Source organism: Capsicum annuum, chromosome 10 (genome assembly GCF_002878395.1).
Source record: "Capsicum annuum cultivar UCD-10X-F1 chromosome 10, UCD10Xv1.1, whole genome shotgun sequence".
NCBI classification, from domain to species: domain Eukaryota; kingdom Viridiplantae; phylum Streptophyta; class Magnoliopsida; order Solanales; family Solanaceae; genus Capsicum; species Capsicum annuum.
Window position 1 is genome coordinate 157,793,474 of NC_061120.1, and position 8,163 is coordinate 157,801,636.

The window sequence follows — 8,163 nt, forward strand, 5'->3', positions numbered from 1 at the left end:
TAATGATGGTGAGGGAAATTTCTGAGCATACTTTTAAATATCTCCCAAGCTTGGTAGAGATTATTTCCTTCTTTCTCTCAAAAACTCAGAATCTCGCTTCTCAAACGTGCAGTCTTTCTAGATGGAAAGAATTGAATAAGGAACTTCTGAGCTAGATCTTTCCAAAAAGTAATGAAAAGTGGTGGTTCGGCATGTAACCACCTCTTTGGTTCCCCAATTAAATAAAAAGGAAGAGTGTCAATCTGACATAATCAGTACTCACCCCAGCAGAAATGTAAGTATCGTTATTTCCAGGAAGGTTTGTATGTGTTGTTGCGGGTCTTCATGTGAAAGGTTAGAAAATTGCCCCACAGAATTCAGCAATTGCACCATACTCTGCTTTAATTCAAATCGACCACTTGTCACGGCCTTGCTAATAGTGTTAGTAGCATGGTTCATGAGTGGGATTGACACCTCACAAACAAGTCTAGTAGTTGGTTGAGCAGGAATAACTAGGATAACCGAAGTTGGTATATGTCTGGCATTTGGATCGATAGGATCAACTTTTTCAGCCATTTGAACCTGTTGAATGGGATATAACGCTCTTTAGCTTTGTTGAAATATCAGTTCTGGTTCTGCAAAAGGATCTACAAACTCTTTATCTCTCGCTTGTCCTGTATTCAGCTAAACCTGTAAAAATTCAGCCACTAAAATCAAGTCTTTAACACTTAAACTTCTTATCAAAAACCAAAAATTTAGCAAAGTACTAATTATACTAGTCCCCGGCAACGACACCAAAAACTTATTGTGACTCAAACACACACATAAGTGCATGTAATCGTACCAATAATATAGTGACTTAGACAGTCAGATATCGTTCCCACAAGGACTAAGCAACTAGAAATTTAACCAACTTTTAGTTTTAGATAAAGAGGTATTAATTGTTGTAAAGTATCAAGATGAATGTGAAATTGTGAATAAAAATTATAAATAAATAAGAAATAGCAATTTGTGACAATAGCAAGCAAACAACGGTTGCAAACAGTAATGATGAGAATTCCAGGTTGAGGCACATCTAACAACCATACAATTCTATCTTCTTATCACATTCTAGTTGGTTATCGGGTTTTTGATTCGCAGGGTTTATAGTTCAATCTTGGTTTCCAGACCTCAAATCTTCTATCTATTGAATATTGCAACTATAGCTCCCACAGAGATACAGTAATTTATCTAGATTCATAAAGTTATCTTTTTGCAATTGAACCAAGCAAGGCTTCTAGGTATATCCCTATCCTAGATTCTAATTCAAACCCCTTTATTTTATAAAAGGATAAGACCTTGCTCCTTAATTTCTTCGTTCTAGCCTACGATTCTCCTCCTGGATTTACATAGAAATATAGATTTATTCTAATGGTGTCCATTCATCAAAATAGTAAGCTCAAGAAATTAAGAACAACCAAGATTACAATCCAAAAGAAACTATGATAAAGAATATAAAAGCGTAATCATGTTCTTGGCCTCAACCCCAAAACAAGGGTGTTTAGCCACTCATGTTTGAATTCAACATCAAAAATAAGTAATTAATCATACCAAGAATTAATATTTAAGGGAAGAAGTTCAAAAGTATGTCTAAGAACTCTAAAAGAGAGATTTTTGTACTTTTTCACCGTTGTTGTGCTTGTCAAAAGTGTTTTCAATTTTGTTAAAGTATTCCTTTTATAGTTGGGATGATTTTCTTCTAGAAAAGATCTAGGGTTGCATCGCGATACATGCTTGACCTGACTGAGGGTCGTGGCACGATAGGTACTTGACTTGAATAGGGATCGTGTCGCGGTAGGTATTTAACTTGACTAGGGGTCGCGTCGCGGGCATATCGCGACCCCTAACTGGAATTGTCATCCAAAAATTTGGTTAAGGCAAGAATAGCTGGTTGTTTTTCTACTTCATTCGCCTTTCACTGCATTCTTCCCAACTTCACTGAAAATGCCTTGTCAATTCAATACAATCAAATCAATAACCTCATTAGTCAATTGTTTCATCTAATGCATCCAATTTCTTCTAAATCCGCTAGAAATTCATCCTGCATCACTAATCATGTTGGTTAGATACGAAACACAATTAGGGCTCAAATGTAATAAAAATAGCACGTTTTATCTCATGAAACAAGTTCAAATATGGGTGAATGTTGGTGATTGGACATATAAATACGTCCAAGATTAATTAGCTTGACATTGATCAAATTTTTGTGATTCGGGTATCTAATGGTGATTCTATCAGTTCTCCTAGATCTGAAATGTCAATTTTGAGTTAGTAACATGATTGGTTCGGATTTTGGTCTTTCATATTTAGGTTTGACCTGTTGGATGTAAAAATATCTAAATTTAGCCTAATAGAGCCCCAAGGTTTAACTTGTTAAAGAAGACTTCATTTGATAAATCTGATGATTTTGTCAAGTGTGAAACATCAAATTAGTCTACTAGCATTATTGGTTTATTTCTATGGGATCCAAAATGAATCTCGAGGGTCTATTTGAAAGAGTATGGACCTTTTTCCCTTCAAGTAATTGTTCTCAGCTGGTGCAACATCAATCTTTCTTTGCATTCGTGGGCTAACCTTCACAATCGTGGAGAAGAAAGTTCATTATTCATCATGAATATGAGATGGTAACCACGTTCGCAAAGAGATATTAAATTGATTAGGTCGGGTTTGATCGTCATTGCCGTGAGACCCATCTCTCGCGATTACAATTGCTTTTCTTATGCAGGTCAAATTAAACCTTGCAATCGTGATTTGGGGACCGCGATCATGAGGTATTATTAAATCCTCCATTTTCTCAATTTTAACTATTTTTGGAATTTAGGATCTCGGAAAAAATGATCTTAAAGAGAGTTTTTCATCAAAAGTATTTGGTTGAGCTTCTAAACTTGATTTCAATCTTTATTCGGTGAATTTATCTCAAAAACATCTTCAAAACCCTGATTTCAATTTTGTATTTCTGGAATTTTACCCAGTTAGAGAGAATGGTTTTTTTCTTCAATTTTAACTTGTTTTTCAATGGTCTTTACATCTAGGATCCTTGAGGTATATAATATTTGATTCTTACATAAAAAACTTCAATAGTATTTCTTTTCTTCGGGATGTTCGAAGTGTTTTTGTACCCAAAACAAAAATATTTAATATGAATATTATTAGACTTTTTTGACTTGTAGATTACATTTTTGATAGATTTAGTTCATTTTTAAGCCGCGCATAAAAGAAAGGCTTCATATTGAAGGGTCCAGGATTGAGATTCGACTTTTTGAGGCAGGTTATGACTTAACTTTCTTCAGAATGGATTAAGTACCTAACCATACATGTAAAGTATGTTATAGATTGGGGAGTTATCATGATACTCATCTTTTAAGGTATATTTTTATTATGTTACCCGTGTGGGGCTTATGTAAGTATTATTATTAATGTGTGTATGGGGGGAGGCTTATTTGAGGATTAGTTTTGACTTGAGAGATGACTATTATAGTGGTACTCGAGATGAGATTGGTATTGGTTTGTTTGAGCATATTTACCTTATTTTAATATTGTGATATTCGAATGAAGGATTGAACCAATACTATTGATGTCTTCATGTCTATTTATTATTGTGGTAGCATGTGATGGCTTGTATTATGCTTTCATGAGATTTGAGAAGATTTAAGCTCATTCATCATTGAGTTAATTCATTACATGATATTATTGGTTATGAGCATGCATCCTTATTTTATTTATCCTTATACATGGAATTAATGCCCCAGATATATACCAATTTTTGAATGAAATTGAAATAATTTACAAAATCCTTGGCTGAGGAATATGCCTACAAGATTTATTGAGATATGAGACTGATATTATGAAAGTATATAGATTAGGAGCCCCCTATAATGTCCTATTCTAAAATCTTTCGCTCGGAGGGTTTATATGATATAATATTGAGACATTACATCTTGGCTATTACATTGCAATACTTGCATTTATTTTATGTGTTTGATATCGCGTATTTTGCTTTCTTTATGTATAGACCCGTATATAGTATTATATTATTATTATACTAAGAATATTGTTAGGAGAGACTGTTTCAGCCACCATTAGAAACTTTTTGGTACTAGGTGGAAGCATGCACATTGTATTCTTTACTTATTTAAGTTTTCTGCTCTACTCAATTGGTTTATAATACCTACTGAGTACAAGTGGACCGTACTCACTTCTATTTTTTTTACTCTTTTGGTGCAGATTCTAGTTTAAAGGCAACCATGAAGTGTGAGTTCGTGTTGTATTCGAGGTTGTTTTAGAGTATGGGTGGGCTCCTCATTTGAAACTTGATTTTCAGACTTCCTCTATGCTTACTATCTTTATTTTTCTTTTCAAAGATAGACTTGTGTATTTTTGTACCCTTTATCAGTCGTAGTGCTTTTTACTCGTAACATCAAATTTTGAGATTAGAGTTGTATTTTGTTCAGTTTTGAATATATTGTCCATTTATATACTTGTGGCTTGACTTTCTTATGAATTATTGAATTTGGGTTTTACTATTCCTTTTTCACACTATTCATCTCTATCTCTCTGGATATTAAGCTTATCTACTCGGGCTTGGGGTGGGGTATGTGTTATCATGACCTCAACTTTTGAACTGTGATAGTGATAAGTAGCTATTTTTGCATTTCTATCTATCTATTATTTTATAGAGATTAATTATAATTCTAGTTGAGTCTCTTGCTAATTAATATTGACTAAAATTAGTTAAGTTGTTGGATTTAGGTTTGGGTTAGATAGTTCTCCCTTTAAAGGGTAAGTGTGGGTGTTACTCAAGATCATTTAGTTCATGACAAAGATGGTAGCAGATCCCTAGGTTCATCGATCTCGTTGTATAAGAACGACTCTAATAGAGTCTTATAGAATGATACAAAGACATCTGTACTTTTCTTTGAGAGGCTAGATGACTATAGAAAACCTTACTCCTCTTCTTTCTTTCGTGCTAGTTCTTGATTCTAATTAGTATTTGGTGATCTGAGTTGAACTAAATAAAGAATGCTAACTATTCTTTATTAGTATCTGACTTCTTTTACTCTTATCTCTCAGATGATTAGGACGTGCATCGAAAGAACAACATCAGCAGCCGAACTAGACGTTATAGGGATACAATTCATGTAGAGGTAGAGTGAGGAAGAGGGGAAGAGAAAAAGGTCATAGGGTAGCACCCTCCAAGGGTGGAGCAGTGTTTGTGTTAGATGGTTCTTTCACTAGAGAGTTAGTGTGGGTGTCCTTCACGACCATTTAGATCGTGATGTCTCCACAGGCTAGAAAGCTGTTTGATCAAACATGAATTCAAGCACAAAACAGGACAACTGGCTTACTAGAAATGGAGGACTAGAAGATGGTTATGGATCCATTTTTTGAAGAATGGGCAGTTTAAAAGAGGTTTTTTTTTATACACCATTTAGTTTTGCTTTGCGTATTCTATGATAATATTAGTATATCTATAATTGGTTGTTAGATATTGTGTATAACTGCTACTCAAGCTTATATCTGTCTCTTTGGTACAAATTAGTTTCTAAAGAGAAATGTCTGATAAATGAGACAACGAGTTTAAGAAAAAGAAAAAATACAGACTTTTTTCATTTACTGTGTTGCATTAGGCTTCTTATTTAAATGTTAGTCTTTGTCCTTTACTTGAAAGGAGGGTCCATCGAAAGTAGGAGTAAGATTAGCGTACACTATCTTATCTAGACCTCAAGTGCATTATTGGTGTTATATGTTAGTCTTTTTTCTCCAAGATGCTCTTTTATGAAGTCTTTGTGGAGTGAAGAGCTTTGTTTATTTTCTTTTTTCTTTTGCTTCCTTGCTCGTTATGATATTATATACGATTGCCAAACTTACTCTCTTTATTCTTTTTATAGGTGTCCTTCCTATGTTTTAAATAAAAATTAAATATGTTTTCATTTAAGTGCTAATTGAAATTATTTATTCTCTTTTTATAGGTGTCCAAAATGAAGAAGGAGATGAAGAAAGAAATGATGAAGAAATTGACCTTACTTGAGAAAGTTTTTGAATTGCTGATAGATGCTTTAATATTGATCTTTTTTATATTTAATTTCATGAAACTTATCGTAACTCGAACTTGATACTATATGAAAAAACTAATGATCATTTGACTTTAGCATTTCCTTTTGGGTTTAGATTACTAGTTTGTTGTATATTTTAATTTGGATTATTATTAATGAAAGATTTTGTTTTGGTGTGCATATATAATTTTGTATTAATGTATGTGTGTGTGTAAATATTAATTTACAATATAAGGGTTAGGGGTGTGCATCGGTCGGTTCGATTCGGTTTTAAATATTATCAGTTCGTTTTATCGATTTTTGGATTTTAAATATGCTAAACCAATAACCAAACCAATAAGATATTTTTTATCGATTTTTGATTTATCAATTTTTAGTCTTAAACGGTTCGATTTTTTATTTAACCGATAAGAAAATACTCATAAAAAGGGAGAAATAGTAGTAACTAATATGAAAAAAATCGAATCTTAGTTGCAATCAAAAATCCTACATGATGTTTTTTAATTTACAAGAATCTTCATGTTTGGACAAAATGTTATTAGGAGAAATTAAGAGTTTGCATAATTGAATAATAGGTTTGTTAATTTGTAAAAATTAAAGAGAAATATATAATAAGTCATACATACATACATATATATATATATATATATATATATATATATATATATATATATTCTTATTGGGTTCAATAACATTTTTATCGGTTCGATTTATCGGCCGGTTCGATTTTTGCACACCCCTAATAAGGGTGACTATTTCATCTAAACCATCAATTGGTATTTGAAGTAGTTGCAATATGTAGCAAAAGCCATTGCAATAGCTAATTTAAATAGTTACAATAGGTAGCAAAAAAATATTGCAAAAGACCCAAAAATCATTGCAATAGGTGTCAAAAAGAGTTACAATTGGTAGTGAAAATTATTCCAAAAGACCAATAAGTGTTACAGTAGATATCCTAAAATTATTGCAATAGGATTATTGCAACGCTTTCAAATCATTGCAATATAGTGTATTTTCACGGTTCTTAATCGTTGCTATAGACAATATGAAGTGTCACACTAGGAGGTTAAAAAAATTGTTGCAATAGGTCTATCTATTGCAACGGTTGTTGTAACTGTTGCAATAACCATTGCGATAGACACTACTACAAAAATCGGTAAAATCAACCACAAAAAACCGACCACACATGGTCGACTTTTTTTAATTTCTTTTATTTTTAAAAGCGACCACTTTTATATTTTAAAAAATCAAAATAATTATTACAATAATTTTAATAATTATTATTATTTATTTAACAAATAAAATTAAAAAAAATAACAAAACTGACCACCAGTGGTCATTTTTTTTAAAAGAATATAATTAAAAAATATTTATAAAAATCAACCACTTGTGGTCGGTTTTTAAAAAAAAAATTGATTTATTTTTTAAAAAATTGACCACAAGTGGTCGATTTTTATAAAAAAAAAAAAAATTAAAAAATACGTACAAAAACCGACCACAAGTGGTCGGTTTTCTAATTAAAATAAAAATAATTTTAAAAAACCAACCACTTGTGGTCGGTTTTTGAAGTAAAAAAAAATTAAAAAAAAATAATTTTAAGTAACACCTAATTATATATATAATCAAAACCTAATATATTAAGCTAATCAAATATAATTAATCGATCACTAATCTAAGTATGAATAAGAAACACATCTCATTATATTATTGGATAAGATACTTATATATGCATGTGATATATATAGTACGTATTTTGAACTTGATATAGTCGATAGTGTGTATATGTGTGTGTATGTATATGTATATATGTAATATATACATATTAAATAGCGACGCTATATTAATGAATAAGATAAATCAACCGATAATTTATTTGAGTATATGTGAAATACAATGGGGTAGTAAAATCGGGTATGTGATGTATATAGTACGTATATGAAATACATCGCATTATATTATTCGATAAGATACTCGTGTACGTATGCGATGCATATAGTACATATTGATATAGTCGATAATGTGTATATATATGTGTGTGTATGTATAGGTATATATATATATATATATATATATATATATATATATATAGTAT

At 31.4% G+C, this 8,163-nt stretch overlaps 1 non-coding gene across 1 annotated transcript; it reads left to right on the forward strand.

Moving 5' to 3' along the window:
* Window positions 1-107, forward strand: LOC124888266. The gene has a single exon (XR_007046397.1). It is a non-coding gene; the product is annotated as a small nucleolar RNA R71 (small nucleolar RNA).
* Window positions 108-8,163: the final 8,056 nt, after the last annotated feature.